Genomic DNA, 22,378 nt, shown 5'->3' with positions numbered 1-22,378 from the left:
ATATGGTAATTGCTGATCTTTGTAAATGGATTACTATTATTTCAAGTGACATTGCAGCCTTTGATATGATTCTTAATAAACAATTTGTATTAATCGTCTCTTAATCGATTAATGATGCGTATCTATCATCTTCTTTGTTATTACTTAACCCATCGATGCTTGATAATAGTTAATCAATTACTTTCCATTATATCGCTAATCTATAGTGATTATTATTGTGTCATTTTCTAATCGGTAATGGAGATATCATTGAGTAATATCTTTATTACTAGATGCTAAGGTCTTACTTATGATACTTTGTACCTGGCCACTATTTAAATATTAGCATTTAATTATCTTACTCGATGCTATTTACCTTGTGTAACAAGCAAAGGTTTCAATACAATCGTTGCTTTGAGCCAAGTGAGAATTAATTTTATTTTTACATTAATGAATGATTAATATTACTATTAACATCAATAATTAATTACATAATAAATGATGATTTATTATTATGATGAAGAATCACAAAAACTAGTATTAATTACATCACCAGGATGTGGGGTTATGACAACCCTCTCACTTTAGAGGAAAATCGTGAAGTCTCATAAATGAGACGATTTTCCAATATTATTAAATGTTAATTGATAAATGTTTTAATTATCGTATTTATTTAACACAATAATCCAATGTCCAAAGAGGGGTTATGACACGTATACAATGTATGTCACTAACATACCCATTACAATGGGGGTGTTCTTGTTTATTCTCCTTCGCTTGTACACAATTCAGGGATTATTTACCCCTCGCTCGGTTTCATCGCGCTCCTCTTCTTGGCACTCGTAAAACTCCCGTAGGATTTGCTATCATCGGTTCTCCCGATAGGTGTCTTCCCTACGGTTTTGAAGAGCCAAAAATGTCTGTGCCAAAAGCTTGGGCAAGTTGCTCATCAAACGATTTACCGTCAAGCTTACACCAAGCGCACTCCACACAACATCCTTTGGAACATCCTTGGTGGTGGCTTCTCTTCGTACTTGTGTTTCGATCGCCGCCTGGAGGATGCAGGAGAAATCTTTCGTAAGTGCTAGTTCTCCCTCGAACAGTTCTTCAGGCTCTTCGTCGGGGTTACTGCTCGTCCCTTCGGGCAATGGTTGTCCCATTATCCACATGCCATGTAGTATATTCCCATGCTCCAAATTAATTTAGGCAACGGCGCCAGATCTCGACGGAGTACCTTCGGGAGGACCAATGTCTGGAGGAGTTCCTGAAGGGACAAGTTCGAGTTCCGGAGGGCAGACCGACCGCAGGCAAGGAACGTAATGGCGAATCGGCAAAAATTGCCTAAGTTCACCGGAGATGGGAAAGAAGACCCCATACGGCATTGTCGTACATGTGAGACAATCTAGTCGGCCAATGGCATGGCTGATAGGGCGGAATGGGTGGTGCAATTCCCCGCCACCCTACGAGAAGTAGCCATCGATTAGTACTCGGATGCTGATAAAACCAAACTGACAACTTGGGATGAATTGCACAAAGCCTTCGAAAAGGAGTTTCGACTCCTCAGAGACGATAATGAAATCGTAGTAGAAATCCTGAGCACCAAGCAAGGGAAAAGTGAGACCATCCGAGCATATAGCCGACGCCTCAAGGAATTGTTGAGAAGAATGGATAACCAGCCCGGCGAAGGGTTGAAGAAAAGGTGGTTTGTGGAGGGCTTAAAATCGTCACTCAAAAGGAAAATGAAAATTGTACCTCCCACATCCTACGAAGATGCCTATAACCGCGCAATGGACTTGGAGAGTGAAGGGAAGACATCCAGGAAAAAGAAAGACAGATCCTCTGAAGAGGAGGACTCCTCCGACGGAAGTAGCAGTGACGAGGGGTTGAGTAAAAAGGTGCAAGCCCTTCAGAAGGATATGCATCGCATGATGAAGGAATTCAAGAGCATGAAGGGAAGCACCAGCAAAAATGAGGAAGTATGGTGCGCAAAATGTAAGGAGGAAGGTCACACAAAAGGCTCCTATCCAAAAAAGAACACCTACGATATTTGCTAAGTGTTGGGACACTCTACCAAAGAATGTCCCAACAACATGAAGACACGGGGGAACCAAGTGCTCTTCACCCAAGAGCAGCCGTCAGCGAGAGCAGGCACATCGCAGGCTCAAGCCAACACCACGGCATCATCTGGTAGTATTGGCAGTGCTGGTTCCTGGTTTCGGGCAGGGTTGGGCACCAATGATTATGGTTCCCCCACACGCGGCCGCAACATTGGTAGCCTTACCAGAGCCTCACGTGGTCGATGACAAGAGTCCCGCGACAACAGTAGAGGCTGGGGGCAGTAGCGAGAAGGTTGGTTGGGAGGCTATATGAGCAAAGCATCATGGAGGGAGTGGTACGCCTTCTCAGACGGATATGAGTGCGTCGCTGAGTCGGTACAAAATGACACCAATAGCACCAGTTGGAGTAGCGGTCCTCTCCCCACGGCGTGAGCTAAGCCCTCACGAGATTGTGGATCTGGTCGGAGATAGTTCACCAGAGACTACACAGATTGTACAAAGAGACCACTCACCCATTCGTGAGTTGGTGCTAAGTCCCAGGTAGGAGGAGGAGTTGATCCCAAGCCCCCGACGAGCCACTGTAGAGTCCTCACAGGGATGCCCAGGAGCACGATGTCCTAGCATCTCCGAGAGTGGAGGGCGACAGGGAATTGGAGTAGTTCCTTGCGGATATGGTTGTGGAAGCCCGGCGGATGGTATCCTCTGCGAGGTCTCAGGGAGATGCCCGGATAGATGAAGAGTTGGAGCAGCTACTCGGGTTTATGAGGGGCAAGTGCACGACACACTTTGCGCAGTGTTTCGAGTCTGGTGGATAGCCTACAACAGAGACCTTATAGATGTTGGAGAATTGGGGCCTCCGCGAGCAAGTTGGCGAGACCAGCAAACAGTCATTGTTGCGGAGGATAGAGCAGGTTTTCCGAGAGACCTACTATGAGTTGCGGAGGATGCAGTATATTGCTAAGAGTACAGAGACCCAACGCCAAGAGGTTGTGTTGGCATGGGAAGAGTTGGCTGCTCAACTCCAGCAGATGGAGGAGTTGCACAGAGAGCAATTGGCTCGGGAGAAGGCCTCATGGGATGCAGAACGCACTACCTTGGACACAGTGTTAGCCGAGGAGAGGTCGGCGAAGAATGCCTTAGAGGCACAGTTGGAGGAGGCCCGCGAGGACAGGGCTATGTTGGAGAGACGTTTGGGTAGTGCCTTAGAGATGGTAGAGCAAAAAGATAAAGAGGTCTTGGAGGCGGCAGTGATGGTGAAAACAGCAACGGAGCGCCAGATGGTTGCGGAGCGGGACCTCAAGCTGCGAACTGAGTAGGTCTATGAGTTACGGGCTTGCTTGACAGCCGCACCTCGCGCATCGGCACCCTCCTCACCAGGGATGCTTCCTCCACCCCATTCTCAGTCCTGAATTATATGTTGTTAATCATCCCATTTTGTTTTTCAGTCGTCAAGAGACAACCTTGTTTTTTGGGGGGGATGATGTTGGCGGTAATATTGTACGGGAATAAAACAGTAGTTAATTAGATAGTACTTTACTTTGTTAGTAATGTAACCGAGGGATGGTAGTTACGGGTGCGACGGTTGTCCCTCGCATCCCCTCGGTACCTTTATATACCATGGAAGGTAACTTGTAAAGACACATGATTATGAATGGAAATAGTATCTCTTTTGTTTGCTTGATCTTATCATTTGGTATCTATGGCATTATTGGTTCTCGTTAAGCATTCTATCTGTATGTTTTAAATCGTTCACCCACGACAGTAAACATAAATCTCATACCTCTCTCTACAAGATGGACTACTGTGTAATGTCCCCATCCTTTACACATCATGGCAACCAAGCTCTTCAATTTTGTGAAGTCCTTGGAGAGACAACATTGTATCAAAGTATATCAAAATCATATAATGAAGGTTGATGAAGACAACAAGCCCATGTATACCCACCATGTGCCACAAGATTGCTAAGGAATAATAGACCGATAGCAAAGCAATGAACAATTAATGAATATCGATCATACTCAATGATACATGAAGAGTACTAGGTAACGATTCAAAGATATGGTATACAGAAACGATAAACCATTTATGGATGATGAAAATAATTATCTTCCAGTCAATGGTTAGGAAGAAATAATGTTCTTGGCTAAGACGGCGAGATAAAACGATGGATGTTATTCCCGAACTTCATGTTGTCTCAATTTTTGAACTTTCAAAAATCTAACCACCCCTACAAATTTTTACTCAAAATTCGTAGTTTTCTTCTCTAAGGCATGTTTTGCGAGGTTCAAAACTCATATTTGCTACTGACAAATCATCAATGGGTGTGTTTGTCATTGTTGTCCAAGTTTTGGTTAGTTTTGGCCTTCATTTTCCTAGCTTTCTGTACAATTTCGGGTTTCAAGTCAGTTCAATCACTGCAAGTAGGAACTTTTTGTTGTCATTGCAAGTAAATGTCACTGCAAGTAGGAACTTTTTGCTCACATTACAAATTAACTTTAATTGCAATCAGATCTTAGAAACCCGATTACAAGTTACTTGCAAATTCGGGTTTTAAGTAGGCTATTGCAAGTGGTAGGAGCTTTTGGATGACATTACAAGTAAATGCACTTACTTGTAATCAGGCCTCTAAGAGCCGATTACAAGTTAGTTCATTGTTTTAATTGTCAAGTATGCTTGTAATCGGGTTTTAGAGCCCCGATTACAAGTTATTTTACTTTTTATTAGTTCAATAAACTTGTAATTGGGGGGTTTCGAGCCCGGTTACAAGTATTTCTTGTGTTTTATCAAGGACGTGGTTACTTGCATATGCACTTGTATTGGGCTTCTTGAGACCCAATTTGTCTTCCCAAAGGCGTTTTTGTTCTCAAGTAATGGTTTTCCTTTGCACTGCAAGCTTAATCTTGCACTTGCAATCAGGGTTTCAAGACCCGATTGCAAGACACCCATTGTATGAGGATTTCATCATTTACACACTTGCAATTGGGTCTCAAAACCCTGATTGCAAGTTTGTCTCTCCCTTGCAAACCTTTCCACTTGCAGTCAGGTCCTAGAGACCCGATTGCAAGTTTGTTTCTCCCACCATCCTTGCAGGTATGCTTACTTGCAATCGGGTCTTAAGGACCCAATTGCAAGCTTATCCTTACCATATGTTTGCAATCACTATGCTCACTTGCATTCAGGTCTCCAAGACCCAATTGCAAGTGTAAGTTTCAGCATTGTTTCCCAACTTGCATTCTTCCATTCCACATACCAAGTTCGCTACAATCCATTTGCAATCGCATTCCACCTCCCAAGATCCGAAATCCTCCTTGTCTCCACATACTCTCATTCCCACGTCTTCCCTTTGCAAGACCAATACTTGCAATCCGGTTTCTAAGACCCAATTGCAAGGAGTTTCAATGCATGTAAGGACAACAAGCAAGAGTCAGTGCTTTCATATGTTGATGATAGTAGTGATGTAAAATGAAGAGTATGTTGTCATATGCAAGAGAGGGTCAAAATATCATGAACCATGAAGCAGAGAGGACTTGACAAATGGAGTAATGCAGCAGATGAATGCATTGTTACAATGCATTATAGCAGCACTAGGTGACAAAAAGCAATGACTTTCATTATCACAGTGACCAATGAAGAATGTTCATTATCTTCAAGTGCCAGCATCTTGTAGCAGCATGAAGACCTCTTAGACAGAGGATGATGTAAATAAAGTCATGTCTCAAACACTTAGATTAGTTTCAATTATGCATTTGTAATTTAGTTTTGACAAATTACATGTAATGTCAAAAGATGTAATTGCAAGCAGTCACGTTACTTGCATTCTTGTAACTTGTAATTGCATGTAAACAAATTACAAGTCGAAAGACAATAGGACTGTAATTTGAATAAGTCATAGTTAGCTATAGTGGTTGTGGAAAAAGTCTCAGTTAGTTAGACTTCTCTCAAGTAATATCAAGAAGGTTGTGAGTTTCAAACCTTGTGTTGAAACCATACTTTATATCCATTGTATTCTTGTGGCATAGTGGCATAGTGCTTTATATTTGGTTGGGATTATTGTAGTGAAGTTGTTGAAAGGAGCTTCAATCTGGTTTCTTGCAGACTTTGTGTTGCAAATAGTGAGGGTTGAATTAGTTTAGTTATTAGTTAAAATCTGAGAAGAGTTGCAAGACTTTGTGCTTGTGGTTGTTCCCATTCGAAGGTGCATCATACTTGCAGATTTTGTGTTGTTATATGTTGTTCATTGTTCATGTTTTATCATTCTAAAAAAGGTAGATAGGATAGTGGGAACTCATGACTTTATGCTTAGTTGTTGTTTTCTCGTCCCGAAGGAAGTGACGAAAGTCTTTGTGCTTTCAGGAAACTTCATTTCCTTTCTTGTCATTACTTTAAGCTTTTGTATTTATCTTTTAAAAATTGTTGTTTCTTTTCTAGGAAGAGAAAAGAATTTAATCTTTTCTGAAAAAAAGAGAAAAGGTTGTTGTACCATCCAAAATAGATTAAGTTTTCAATTAGTATTAGTATGTAATGTCCCCTTTTTAGCGCAACATGATATGGGGTGTCGTTAGCCTATTCTGACACGGTCCCGAAGGCTAACAAGGACATTGGTGGGATCCTGAGGTGTTTTGGCCTAGGTGTTTTCAGTTTCAGGCCAATCGGTGCTGCTCTGACAGGGTTTCTAGACACTTACTATTTATAGTAAGTTAGTCTCCAAGCAGTGACTTGAAATTTTTAGTGTTTCCCTAGTTGGCATAATTATCAGTAAAAAATATTTGAAGGCGACAATGATTTAAAGGGATTATCAACAATGTTTTAATATTTAACGATAAAGTGTTAAGTTAAATTAAATATTTAACTTTATCGTTATATTATAAGGTTGGGAATATAAAGTAATGTTTAAAATATTAAAAGTTCCCTTTAATGTGTGCATTATGGGAAATAATATTTTATTCTAAAATGTATTATCCCACATTTAGGAAATGAAGTGTTTGCATCCAGGAAGAAGATATAAATTGAGGTTGAGAGCTCTCTTTTTGGGGTATGCTTGGATGAGATTAATGTTATGCTGTTGGATTTCGTAGAGATCTGATTATTGGGCTTGGAGGACGGAATCCCTCTTTGCTAACATTCTCTTCGCTGTTGAAAGACACAGTCAGGAGGATTAATGGTGTTTTCATTTAGGAAACACATTGGGCTTACAGGGGTGTTTTTTCTACAGTACCGCGTGAATAGTGTTTTGCTACAGTACCGCGTGAATAGTGTTTTGCTACAGTACCATGCGAATACTGTTTTGCTACAATACCACATGAATAGTGTTTTTGCTACAGTGCTGCGTGAATAGTAAAAATGCTACAGTGCCATGAATAGTGCTGCTATAGTGCATGAACAATGTTGGTATGAAGTTTACTTGTTTTTCCTGCTGATTAGAAGTTTGGAAGGCTACCATTACATCTGCAGACCACTACAACATTCAATTCCAGGTTTTTTCTATCATATTTTCATAACTAAGCATTGTAATTATTGAATACAAACCTGAATAATTGTCGCAGCCCATAAGGCAGTTGAATGTGCACATTTATATTGCAAATCAGTATTTAACAACAAATAAGAAGTTTCGGGTTTTGCATATATTGTTGTATGTTTGTCAAGTGTTTGATAAAATGCCATGTTGATTATTAAACAATTTAATTGATATCACATAGTAGTTTGCAAGTCTCTTTCAAAATGAAAATAGGGGTGGTCATTACAAATAGTGAGGGTTGAGTTAGTTTAGTTATTAGTTAAAATCTGAGAAGAGTTGCAAGACTTTGTGCTTGTGGTTGTTCCCATTCGAAGGTGCATCATACTTGCAAACTTTGTGTTGTTATATGTTGTTCATTGTTCATGTTTTATCATTCTAAAAAAGGTAGATAGGATAGTGGGAACTCATGACTTTATGCTTAGTTGTTGTTTTCTCGTCCCGGAGGAAGTGACGAAAGTCTTTGTGCTTTCAGGAAACTTCATTTCCTTTCTTGTCATTACTTTAAGCTTTTGTATTTATCTTTTAAAAATTGTTGTTTCTTTTCTAGGAAGAGAAAAGAATTTAATCTTTTCTGAAAAAAAGAGAAAAGGTTGTTGTACCATCCAAAATAGATTAAGTTTTCAATTAGTATTAATAGAAAAGGGGGAGCCTTCCCTAAATTAGGAGAGTTTTATGCTCACGTTGTGGCTGAAACCACAATTTTGCACATCTTCCCAGGTGTACAAAATTTTCAGCCAACACCTCACATAAGGAAAGTCAATACAATTAACATAAAAACTAAGTCCGTATAATGGATATGTTGAGCTTATACAATCCTCTCTCTAATCTGCGATGAAGGATTATTAAAGTAATTAAGTCTCATGAGGATTAATATGAATCAAGGAAGTCGAACCAATCTTACGTGGCTGAAGAGGCACAATAATAATCAGTAGTCAACGATTATAACAAGCAAACATCGATTATGTATGAAGGCAGTGATTAGTAAAATCTAATCAATAACAATAATTATCATGAAAGGATGCGATTAGTTTAAGGAAGTAAGGCGATGATGAATAGTCATGCCTTTTGCCACATAACTTATCATTCCAAAGCACAAGGTATAAGAAGGCATTCCCACCCACTCAAACAATGAGCGATTTTGGAACTCTTTTTCTATTTATCCTTGATTGGATCTGCTAATTAGAGCATATTTTGGCCTAGTGTCAATATCGGTTGCATAAATAAACAATATCCATATCAAAGACAGCACCATTCTTGTTGCAAGCATATCAAGCTCAATTAGAAACGGCATCATATCACTATAAGCGATATCAGTATATACATTTGCGTATCCATATCATTATATCAGGAACAGCAGATCATCATATCGCTATAAGCGATATTTGGAAGATAATTGCATAAGTTTAAAGATCTAGATCAGATACAGCAATAGCAATATTGAGAACATTTGCAAGTTTACATCGACAGATCAGGAATAGCAACTCAACTTTCGCAATAAGTGATTGGAAAGATAGTTCATATTGAAGATCATCCTTGCACAAAGTCACATCAGAGATAATCTTATCATTGTTACATTGCACTAAGTGCAGATATAGTGATCAGAATCATCTTGCATATATCTAATCGTTGAATCAGTGACAGCACTGATATTGATATTAATATAATATAAGAACAATCATCTAAGAAATGGTATCATAGACAATTATTCTTACTTTAACCATTATCATCTAAGTGTTGTTTGAGACTTTAAGGAAAGAAATCTCTTGCAATTGATTATTGAAGGTTAACTGTCCCTATTTCCTAAGTGTTAATAAAGGGGACACTACCAGTGGTATCGGAGCATTACATTCTGTGGTTATATTGCATTGTTCCTAAAATGGGACATTACATACTATTAAAGACAATTCCTGTCATATCTCGTAGAATATTAGTATGCTGATAATGTTAATAAAAATAGTTGTGGCACTAACAAATAATGCAGTAGTAATGGTAATGATACTCTAATAACCGTAATGCCAAGTATTATTTCACATGGACCATTATTAGGCTAACATTAGACTGCTTATTGGATTTCATATATTACAATGAATCAGAAATTAGGTATGGATCATCAATGTATGTTGTAAATGATTGATGCCTTCAATGTCCGATCGGCTGGTCTTCTTAAATCTGTGTCTTTGAATGACGGGTTACATCCCATAAGACATGTCTCGTGTCTTTTAGCAATCGCACCCTCCATAAACCATTCTAATCACTGTATAAAAAATGATCAATCCCTTACTTATAATCACATCCCTTCCAATATTCATGCTTATCTAATTGACCCTTATTAAATGATTAACTCTCTTTCAGAACACACCCCTCTATTATGACTTATCTTTAATCATTAATCTCTTTGTTAATTTGTAGATCGATAACACAATGTATTCTAATATTAATTAATTATGATGAGTGAATAATACACAAATGACATGTTTTATTAATGATAAAGTCAGCAAAATTAACTAAAGAGGATCGATCTTAGAAACATATTATTACTACAACATAAAGGATTCATAATACTTGATCAAGGGGAACGAGGCATGACATGTTTCTTCTCCCAACTTGAAGTAATTGTTAAGATTAGAAAGAGCAGAAAAACAGAATAAAGGAATAACAAAAGACAACACACGATTTATCATGGTTTGGCAAATTTGCCTACATCCACACTCAAAGCAGGGAATCACTTTATTATCCACACTACAATACATGACTGTACACGTCTATGTATACATTCACATTCAGGTTTGGAATGAAGAGTCTAGAGAAGACAAAAGGTCGTGACAGTTGGGCTTCACATCCCAACAATCTCCCACTTGAAGCTCAATCGGCACAGCCATGCCTCAACATTCCCTACATTTCCAATTCTTCACCTCGCAATCAAGTCCATCAATGATTTGAGCATTGCGAAACTTTGTTCACGGACACTTCGAATTAAGCTTCTCCATGGCAAATCGGAGTTAAAAATATTTTTTTCTACTACTTTATCGATTAATCCATACTTAGACACCCTGCATCCATCAAGTGCAAAATACACTTCTCCATCACTTACTCCTGCATCACATGTTCGTGCATCTATGCTCCCACTCAACAAAAAAAACTAAATACATGTCATCTTTCTCAAACACCATGACCAATGAGGTCTGCTCATCAATGCCAACAAGAGGTTCCAAAACAACCATTGTATTCCTAGGAATACACGTGGTCATCATGCCACCTAAAATTTCTGGTACCAAGCTGCGAAACTCGGTTACATCCAAAATGGTTACAAATCCCCTAGCCGTTAGGAGTGCCAGGGCCCAAAAGTATGATGCGCTGCCAAAATTCTCATGCCTATCATTGCAATCATCTTGTAATGGCTGCACATGGCAAACCATTGGTCTAGCGGGATACATGGTGTCACAGAGTCTATCCACCATGGCCAACTGTTGAAGCCCGAGTAGTCCTTCCTAGAACAAATCCACATCATTTAGTGCCATCCAATCAGCTATAATGACCTGTTCGTGTCTTTGAAAGCCTGAACAACAACCGAATGAGCACCCATCCAAGTCGACATTTGTTCATCCAAGTAGCAAGCAAGCATACCACCACCGACTGGCCTACTCATCCCCATTCCAAACAAACTATCTTTATCTTCCATCTTTACGGGCTCACACCAATATTCCTGTGGTACTAGAAGATTGTTTTCACACCAAGGAGATATGGTGTCTTGCGCTGTTTTCCCCACATCCACGAACTTCTCTAGTTCCTCACCGAGTTTAATCACCACAAAATCTTCATACTCGGGCTCTGTCATAAATAATTTGGGCTGGGCGCAAATTGACAAAAAAGGATATATATCTGCAATTGTAATTTTCGTGCAATAATAACCAGTTAAAGAATCATAAGAGATCCCATTATGAGGGGAAGAAGGCCAATACGATTCACAAAACATATTCGCCTGATCATCATCATTTGTAACGCTAATTTGGTCTACCGCAAAAACGTTCACAATTTCATTATTACCACCGTTCGCTAAGCCATGTTGCCGTGTTTTTCTGCACCCTCCAGCTGTAAGCTCTGACTGAATTTCAAAAGCATCTGCATTTTCTACACTTTCAAGTGAATCTCGCTTAACATTGTCAGCCTCTGGAAGCATTCGGAAATTAATTCCTACATTCCCATTGTTATTGTCCCTTACTCCAATTACCATATCCGCCTGCCTACCATGCTTCTTATCATGCCCTCCAAAACTCACACTTGTTCTATTTAAACAGTTGTTCAACCTTCCCAAGTTGTCTTTCCTTCCACTTCGCCCGTTATGAGTAGCATAGTTTAAATCTTCATAAGTAGGGCCACCAGGTCGTGTGGGATTTGCTGCGTAAAAACTTTCAATGTCATCTTCTCTTTGAAGATCTTCAGGTTGACTATATGGATTACCTATTTCTTGACCGAGATAAGGTCTAGGGATTGAATCATGCATACCAAAGTTTGCATTATCAAAGTGGGGGATGGATGTACTGTTAATCGAAAAGGAGGGTGATGGGTGCAGAAGATCAGAGGGTATAGCATAGTAAGTGCTAGTGGTGCCATCAAACATGATGATGGATCTCTTTTGCAACACCTTGAAGCCTATCTGAGGTGGCGTCTGTGGTGACTTCCATTGCGCAAGGCTGTTGGAATCAATTTCCGCCTGAAGATTTTGAGAGAATGTGGATAGTTCAGCTTGTTTGCATTGTGCTTGGGGGTCTACGACTGCCTTGTTATGGAGGGGTACAAAATATAGGCCACCATTGGAGAGGCTCACATTACAGGCCTCCCACTCCTTTCGACTCTGCACTTGCCCATCCATAACCACTCTGGGCTTTGTCATCTCTTCAGTTTCTTTAGCCGCTTCAGCCTCTCTAACTTCACATTCTTCCTCATCAATGCCTAACTCCGTAAAAATAGAATGGAGCTTAGGCAGTTCATTCTTCAGCTCTTTATTTCTTTTCTCTTCAGCAAACTCCCACTTTTTCTCAAATTTCTCTTTTTCCAGATTCATAGAAGAGCGCCAATCTTCTATTTCAGCTTCCATACTGAATATTTTTATTGTGAGCATCAAATTCTCCTCTTTCAGCCTCACAACTTTTCCGTACAAGTAATCTTTCGAGCTCTTGGTCTTATTATCTTCAAGTTCATCTTCATTCGCCAAATTCGAGACTGCATCCTCTTCACCCCCGGAGGCATCCTTCAGCTTGGCCTGAAGCTTAGCTTCTCTCAAAGAAGCGTTTTGCAATTCTTCTTGAAGAGCAAATATCTTGGCTTGCGTATTGATATGATGATCTTCTAGAGCTATTATGAGATTCTCCATCTCAACATGCCTATCAACTATTATATCATCAAGGTTGCCTTTATTTACTTTTGCTCCATTTAAGATTTCCATCAGTTCTTTTTCTCTTAAATGTCTCGAAGTCTCAACCTCCAAAATTCTTGCCAAGGTATCCTCTATAAAATACAACTGATCAGTCAATAAGAAATTTTCCTCCTTTAGCCGCATAATTTTCTCTTCTTGATATTTTTTGACATCGTATGTCTCATCTTCTTCAAGTTCATCTTCACTCGCCTCAGCGTCCTCTTCTTCAACCGAGTCCTCTTCATCTTTCCAGCCATCCCACCAATGTACATGGCGTTTCATCTCAGCTTCCATTTGCATAACAATTACTCTCTGCTCAAGCCAACCATGGCTCTGATACCAATTGTTAAGATTAGAAAGAGCAGAAAAATAGAATAAAGGAATAACAAAAGACAACACACGATTTATCGTGGTTCGGCAAATTTGCCTACATCCACACTCAAAGCAGGGAATCACTTTATTATCCACACTACAATACATGACCGTACACGTCTATATATACATTCACATTCAGGTTTGGAATGAAGAGTCTAGAGAAGACAAAAAGTCGTGATCGTTGGGCTTCACATCCCAACAGTAATAATGAGAATATCTGGCAAATCGCTGCAATATCATGCTAAGGTGTGATCAAGGATGGCAAGGACGGGTTTTTAATGAAACTTCCTAACAATGTTATTATTGGTAACACATGTTTTTAATCTCTTTCTTTCTCATTAAAATCTACTAGAGGCTATCTAGCAATTATTTGTTTAGAAACGAATGCAAAGACGAGAAGATGGACATGCCTATCCGCTTGATTTCGCCCGCAACAGATGACTTTCATTGGGGAAATTAAAGAGATGGAGCTTAAAAGTGTCTTCAAATACCACCATGGGTTAATCCTCCAGGAGATCAAAGAGATGTTGAGGAACGCCTTCCTAGAGGCCGATCACATGTATAGGGTCAATGCGGACATTTTGTCCAAGTTCCTAGCATCTTTGGTTGATGTGTGTCAGCCACTAGATTCAATGAAGGTGTTTTGCAAAGGTCAATATGCAAACAATTTTTGGGAGGGATGGATGACGTGTTGGAGATGGTTGTTGAAGGTGGTGGCATCTAGTTGTGAAGGGAACTTGACATTATTCGATTTCAAGGGCAAGTGATTGAGTGTTATCCTCTCATCCTCACCAACATGCACTCTATTTTGCCTCAACATTGTCTGCATGCAGCAAAGAGTGTCATGTTCCTCAAGTGGATTCTAGGTTTGATGCTGACCAAGGGCCTCAACTTTCTCCAAGAATTCATTGCAGAGAACATGGATTGACCATCTAAATCCAACAATGTATGTAAAGGTGAAGTAGCAACTTTCATAGTATAGTTCCAGATAGTAGAGTAGCTCCATTTTGTATGTTAAGGAGCTCATAGTAGTCCTGCAATGGACCTACGTAACAAAATTCCCCATTTTGCAATATTGATTGGATTGTAATGGTGGCCACTATACAAAAACTCTGTTAAAAAAAAATTATCAAAATAAATGGGAGTAGATCCCTTGTCGGCAGTTTACCTATCAAAAACATATCCCTAACTTCACAAAATCATTTAAAATAAAAACTTCCATTACCTATAAACTAAGTCACCACATTCGAATTCGAGTTCGAATTCAGCAACTATAAAATTCGGATGAAATTCGGCAAGCACAAAAATTCGAAAAAAAATTCGGATAAAATTTGGCTTATATAAATTATTATTATTTTTTAATATACGTAATATTTTTCTTTAACATAAATAAAAATGTTATTATTATTTTTAAATATATATAATATTTTCCTTTAATATAAATAAAAATGATAAAATAATAAATATGAATAGATTAAAGATTAAATTTATTTAATAGATTAATATTAAATCTTTTTACTGTGAAATCTATTTTTATTTAAAGATATCATATTAATCTTTAGAGATTAAATCTATTTAATAGATTAAAGATTAGTATTAAATCTATTTACGGTGAAATCTATTTTTATTTAAAGATATCATATTATTAAATCTTTTTAATATTAATATGATATCTTTATTCTAAAACTCTCCTAACATACATTCAATATCAAATCGTAAGCTATCAAGCAAAAAAAAAAAAAATCAAATCGTAAGCGAAAGCGATGGAGCACTGCAGGGAAACAATGGCAATGGGGGCACTATGGGGAAACAACAGCGACGGGGTTGGGGCTCACACGCACAGAGCACAAACAAAGTGTTTCAATGGCAGTTTGCAGCACGAACAGGCAACTTACATCGACGGACAACAAGAGCAAAAGCCCTTCAAAATGGACAAACTACCTTCAAACCTCTACGAAATGCATCAGAACTTCGGTGAATATAACCTAAAAATATGCTAACCTCTATGCCGTACGAATTTCAGACGAATTTTTATGAATTTTATAACTTTTTTATAGGTTCGCCGAATTTCGAACCTAAAGCCGAAAATTCGGCGAACACGGTGACTTAGCCTATAAATATAACCTCACCAATTATCCTCAAATACCTACCTTTGCAAAAAGACTAAAAATAAAACTCCATTACCTATAAGTATAATCTCTCACCAATTATTCTCAAACACTTGTTGGTGTTGGAAATAAGCCACACCCAGACCGACGATGGACTGGTCCAAGAGGGGCCAGTAGCTCAGTGGTAGAGCACTCCAGCAGCGTATGGAAGGTCCTACGTTTGAGTCCTAGCTAGTCCATGTCTCAACATGGTATCAGAGCCAAGTCCAAGCTAGGAGCCCCAAGCACACAAGAGGTGTGGCTTAAGGGGGGGTGTTGGTGTTGGAAATAAGCCACACCCAGACCGACGATGGATTGGTCCAAGAGGGGCCAATAGCTCAGTGGTAGAGCACTCCAGCAGCGTATGGAAGGTCCTAGGTTCGAGTCCTAGCTAGTCCATGTCTCAACAACACCTACCTTTGCAAAAAGACTAAAAATAAAACTAATTTCCAATTCCCTTATGGAATGCTTGCATTATAAGGTCACATACACCAAATTGGTGTCTCACATGGGAGTGATCTAAATAAATTATCTTTACCTACAAAACATGTGTATGAAATGTAACCCCATTGTAAACTCATCAAAAGCCCAACCACAAGCCTAGAATCTACAAAACAAATCAACAACACCAATAGAGCTCTAAATCAAGTGCATGTAAACAAAATAACAAAGTTATAACTTCACACACATGATAAGCTTGACTCTATTGTTCTCCAATCCTTCAAAACCTTGTAGATAACAGTATTTGCTCTCAACATTAAGCACTAGCACAAGATGGCATAAAGAAATGGAATGTGGAAAATTGATGATGCAAGCAAGATGATAAGGATAATGGAAGCAATGATGGAAGCTCTAAGAAAATTTCAACATACTAGATGTAGACACTAGTTGTAGATGATGAAGTGAAAGGGAAAAGCCCCTTTTATAGATATCTCCAAGAGAATCAAGGGCTTAGATTAAGATGTTAAAAGATGAATCACCATGATTAAGAGGTTAAAGGAGAATGAATAGGATTAAGAGGTTAAAGTGAGATGGAGAGATAAGATTAAGAGGTGGAAGAAAGAGAATAAGATTAAGAGGTTAATTTGAATGAAGGGATAAGATTAAGAGGCGCATTGACTTTTTGAGTTCAATGAATCTAGACATGTGAAGAAAAGACAAAGTGGGACTCCTGCCACATTACTACATATTTAGATTATAATCCATGTGAACAAGTTGAAAGGTTAGGATTAAAAAAGAAGACTATAATGAGTTAATTAAATAAATAAGAGCATTTATTTAATTAATAGTTGAAAAAGGTGGGATTACAATAATTAAATAAATAATAAATATTTATTTAATTATAGGAAAGAAAAGATTAATAAATTAATAAAATTATTAAAAAACAATTATTTAACTAATTGAGAAAGAGGCTAAAGAATTAATTAAATAAATTGAAATATTTATTTAATTAATGGAAGAGATAATGGTAAAATAATTAAATAAATAATAAATATTTATTTAATTAAATGAGGACATTTTTAAACTGTCTTGCAAAATCATTTGAAATAAGTTAATATTTATCAAACAAGATCATGCCTTTGCAAAATGACTAGGAATAAAATGCTAATTATCAAACAAATCCCAGCCCTTGCAAAATCATTTAAAAGAAATTAAATACTTATCCAACCACCTTTGCAAAATCATTCAGAAGAAGAGAGGCGATGCATCAAGTTCCTGCCAATAGTGTGTTTAGGTTAGAGTAGAAAGCAAAAAAGGAGGAAGAAGAAATATAGAGATATAGAGATAGAGAAGCAAATAGATATAGATATAGAGGTTTACGAAGGGAGAGCATGAGAGAGAGAAGGGGAAGACATGTTTAGAGATAGAGGGGAGAGAGAAAGATAGAGGGAGATAGGTAAATAGAGAGGAAGAGATAGAAAGACATAGAGAAAGAGGGAGAGGGAAAGAGATAAAGAGATATAGATGGTGAGATAGAGTAAGAACATAGATATACAATAAGATATGTAGAGAGGTATAGAGAGATAGGGTGAGATAAAGAGAGAGAGATATGGGAAGATTCGTTTTGTTATTGTTACTATCCTCTCACTAAATATAGCATACTACACTCGTCCCAGACACGCTAATTAATAATTGTTAGAGTAAAAGGTTTTATTTACTTAATTAATTTAATTATATTGATTAATTAATTAAGTCACCTTTTCTTTTTTCACTTAAGCTAAATTTAGGAAGCTTTTTTAGGCATTTAATAATCATTTAATATGCATACATCCCTTAGGCATATTAATAATTAATTCATTATTAATTATTAATTGTTTTTTAGGGTTTCTATCTTTAGAATTAGATTTCTTTATAAGGATGACAAATCTTTCATTGTAAATCAAGCAATAAGCAATATTCAATCAAGCATTCAGTTCTTGTTATTGTCTTCAATATTCTCATTTGATGTGCAATTTCTCTTTTTTATGTAACAGGAAGATGATTATCTGGGCTTGTGGGAATTCAACAATCATGAATTCTAACAATAATAAATAAAATTTAATACATAAGATAGCTCTTAAAACCAGTCACACTAATTAATAATAAATAAAAATTAATAGGTAAGATAGCTCTCAAATAATCAATAATATTTTTTTATGTACAATTCGTCAAGCGATATATATTCTTTTTTATCAATTAAATCATTTTCTACACATAAAATAATCAAAAAAATCATTTTCTAACAATTTAAAAATTAAATTGCATGATACCTAAAAAAACCTATTTTACCTAATAAAATTAAAAAACGATTTACTAGGAAATATTAAAAAACATATATATATAAATATTTAAATATTAAAAATAAGTGGAAGAAATTCATTAATATTTTCCAAACAATTTAAACTCATTATTTTAGTATTCTTTTGTTAAAAACAATTTTCTTAATTAAAATAGAAAATTATTCAATTTAGCTATTTCAACCAACATTTTAAAGGAAAAAAGCATAAAACGATTTTACAATCTTAAAACAAAAAATTCAAAATAAAAATTCTATTATTATTATTTTATCCATTATTTTCAATATGAACCAATAGAAATAAAGAAAAATGATGTTTTCATAAATATATAAAATATAAAATAAATATGAACTATGGACTATAGTTAATTTTAAAGACTAATTGGTTCAACTCATTAAAAAATTGAACTCCATGAATATAATAATCATCTCTTGGAGGAACTAATAAAATAGGGCCACAGCTAGATTGGCTCCAAAACGGCACGTCAATAACATGAAAAATCGATGACACAAGATTTTTCAAAAATTACAGACCGTGATCAGCAACTGCAGCTTTGACTTTTTGAAAAATTTTCAAAAAAATCAAGATGAATTTTATAACCCTATTTTAGAACCAGTTTAGCAACATCCATAAAACACTATCCACAAACCCCACCCCTGCCTTTGCAATGTCATTCACAATAAAATGTTAATAATCTTAAAAACCCTTTCCTTTGCAAAATGACTCGGAATACCTAAATCAAATATTTATCCCAAAATATTCGCCTAGAGGGTCTTCCAATTATATGTCACTTATTCCTGATCAGATAACTAACCACGTGAGGAAGAGTTGTTTCCCAGTTCTATCCAGTCACGGATTCTTCCTTTCCTCTGATCCTTTATTACTCAAAAAAAATGAAACACAGATTATCCCTCAAACCCCTGCCTTTACAAAAACCACTCAAAATATAATGCTAATCATGCAAAAAAATCTCAGCCTTACCAATCACTCGAATCAAAATACTGATTATCCAACAATCCCCTGCCTTTGCAAATTCAAAATCACTTAGCATAAAAAGCTGAATATCCAGCAAATCCCTGATTTTTAAAAAATCTAAAAATTCTAATTATCCAAAGAACCCTGCCTTCACAAAACCATTCAAAATAAAATGATAATTATGCAGCAAACCGTGTCTTCGCGGAAATAATAAAAATAAAAATCCAATTCCGAGCTCCTGTACTCTAATTTATTCACAATGAAAATAATAGGGGTACCTGAAACAACGCTGCTTGAATTTCTTGACCTTCTTTTCATTCTGCAATCTTTTCTCTTCCCTGGTAAAACCTGTCTCATATTCCCTTTATACTTCGTTCTCTGGGGAATTTTAAAGTGCAGAAGTTTTATGGGCGAACCGCAGCTAAATTTGAATAAAACAATTTTTAATTGTCTCGTCATCGAGACTGGAGGCGGCGCTTTACAAGATTATGCGCCTCAGCCCTTGCGTTTGGGCTTTCTTTATATTTTTCTTTAAATTAATTACAGGCAGGTAGCGGATTTGATGCGCTCTACAATATTTCTAAGTGTTTGACTTTACAGAATTTACTTTACCTATTCTTGTTGGTTGCAGGTGACATTTCTCAAAAGCAATTGTAGCCATAGCCGAAGCTTTCAAAGTTTACCCACTCAATTTTAATTAAATTTTTAATGCTGGTTTGTTATGTTGCTTTCACTGATCTATTTTACTACATTTTGTATGGCCGCTTTCACTACGGCAAGCATTTTTTTATTTTGGACAGAAAGTTTCTTAGGTTTTTGTTAGTTTTGTGGATGTTAAAATTTTAATTTTTTCTTTTTCTTTTTCTAGTGTTTTTCTATAGATTCTATGAATATTTTTAATATAATTTTTTATGTATCTATCATTGTTTTTAATACATTATAATAGATGTTTGGTGTATTCTAGAGATTGAATAGGTATTATCTACAAAAAGTGATGTCTTAGTGTTAATATTTTTATAGATATTTTTTATTGAATTTTAAATATTATAGAGGAATAAACATGGATTATTTATGTTAATTAAATGTAATATTATAATGAATTGAAATAATTAAAGTTGGATTGACATTTGTAATAAAAAAATATATATTTAAAAATCAAATATGATATGCAGAGGTATTTAGTTTTACAATTAATGATAGATAAATATGTTGATATTATGTTGAATCTATTTGTCACTGTCTAAAAATGAGTTCTTTCTATATGAAATTTGCCAAAGATATATAGAATCAAACCTTTGTATGGTTCAATCTTCTCAATCATTGATAATTCTACTTAAAATGATTTGACAAAATGTACATCAATAAATCTACTCATCTTAACCTTCCCAATAAATGAATGTGCAAAAGCAATATTTGAGAGCATCTTTAAGGAGATTGCTGACTCAATAGGTGATTGTGTTCCTCAAAGCTCAATCCTTTTAGTGGGCCAGATTAACAATGATGACAAATATTCAAGACAATATTCACCACCAACATGCATATGGCCTATATATAGATGCAATTCTTTGTCCCTAATAAAATTGAAATTTTTGCTAATTGTTCTTTTTATTTCTCATCATTTTGCATTCCTATACAATTCTTGTAATGTCCCCTTTTGGGATATTACCATAATTTAGTCCTAAGACAACAATTATAACTTAAAATAAGAGTTGTAATATATTAATAAATGTAATTTTACCAAAACTGAATACATTTCCTTATAACATTTAACTTAAAATTCTAAGAATAGTTCAAAGGATAGAACTTATCTTGATAATTGTCTCTAATTTGATAATGGGAGATATACTATGATAAATAGAATCCATGATATCTGCAGATCTGAAAGTGTTGCTCTTGATTTGAATATGATTCCTCACACAAGATGATAGATTGTTGTTCTAGATAGGACCCTTGTGATAACTTCTTTATTTAATTAATGTCTCACGTGTATTTCACTTTTTATTTGCTTCATTGATTCATATTTATTCTCCTTGAATGATTTGCCTATCTATGTTTTTCCACCCTCAATTTACACTACACCCCATACACCACCTCAAGTTTGCTTTTAATTTCTCTTTAATTCTGCTTATATATTTCTTTTTTATGTTGCTTATAGATCTTCTTCTACATCTAAAACACACTTTCTCTATCTCTCACATATTGAAGCAGTCACAGGTGAGGAGGGACCTCAAAGAGATCAATCTGGACTGGTTAGCAAGAGTAAACACAACGGAAACACACAGATATTATGGAGGCAATGCAGAACAAATAGTTTTATTGCAGGGTCGGCCTCCACCAAGAGATTCCTCCGGAAAATCCAAAGGATGAATCATAAATCGCGGGAAAAGCTTGGCCACACACCAAGGAACATCGAAATCAATTCCCAATGCTTCACAAGTTTCAGAATGGGTTCTAGTAGATCACTGAAATAGGTCTCAGACAACCAGTAACAAAGGAACAACCGGTAACAAGAAATTGTCATTGAAACCGCTAGCGATATCTTGTTGGTAAGTGATCCAAATGTGATGCAGTCTGAAAGCAAGAAAGATGATCAAGTCTTCAAGTAGAATCCAACTCCATAGGGTCCGGTGAGCCAAAATCGAGACACGCAGAAAGGAAAACTGAAACTGCAAACAAAAAACAAAATAGAAAGGAAAAATGTTTTTGGTTGATGCAAGATTGTTGTGAATCGGGGATGCTCCTGCATCAGACATCCGGGGTTAATGAAAAGTGAGCCTCTCACTTTGTTGGGGCCAGAGGGAAACCAAGGTGGTCTACCTTTGCTTGACAAATCCAAGATGAATATTCAACTGGTCTGCTCTTCCACTTCACAAAATATTCTTTGTACTGACTATTTCAGGTACCACGCCCAATCCTACTGTCCAAGATCTCTTCAATCTGATCTAGTTCCTTCCAGAAGGAACAATTATTTCTCAAGGTCTGCAACATTGTCCTCACTGAATTCTAGTTCATGGTACTGAAGATCCGCAATGTTGAATATAGGTGAAATACTTAGACTATCTGGTAGCTCCACTTCATATGCATTTCCAGAACTGAACTTCCTCAAAATATTACATGGTCCAAACTACTTCATCTGCAAC

The 22,378-nt window shown here is 36.6% G+C and overlaps 1 protein-coding gene across 1 annotated transcript in view; it reads right to left on the bottom strand.

Annotated features, from left to right (window-relative positions):
• The window catches only part of LOC131047032 (probable cyclic nucleotide-gated ion channel 5), a 369,446-nt gene extending 349,511 nt beyond the window's left edge, over positions 1-19,935 (bottom strand). The window contains exon 1 of the mRNA XM_057980826.2: positions 19,517-19,935. The gene's annotated coding sequence lies outside the window, so the exon portion shown is untranslated. The remainder of the gene's footprint in view (positions 1-19,516) is intronic.
• Positions 19,936-22,378: the final 2,443 nt, after the last annotated feature.

The sequence above is a fragment of the Cryptomeria japonica genome, chromosome 7 (assembly GCF_030272615.1).
Source record: "Cryptomeria japonica chromosome 7, Sugi_1.0, whole genome shotgun sequence".
Classification (NCBI taxonomy): Eukaryota; Viridiplantae; Streptophyta; class Pinopsida; order Cupressales; family Cupressaceae; genus Cryptomeria; species Cryptomeria japonica.
This window is presented reverse-complemented; position numbering and strand designations above follow the sequence as displayed.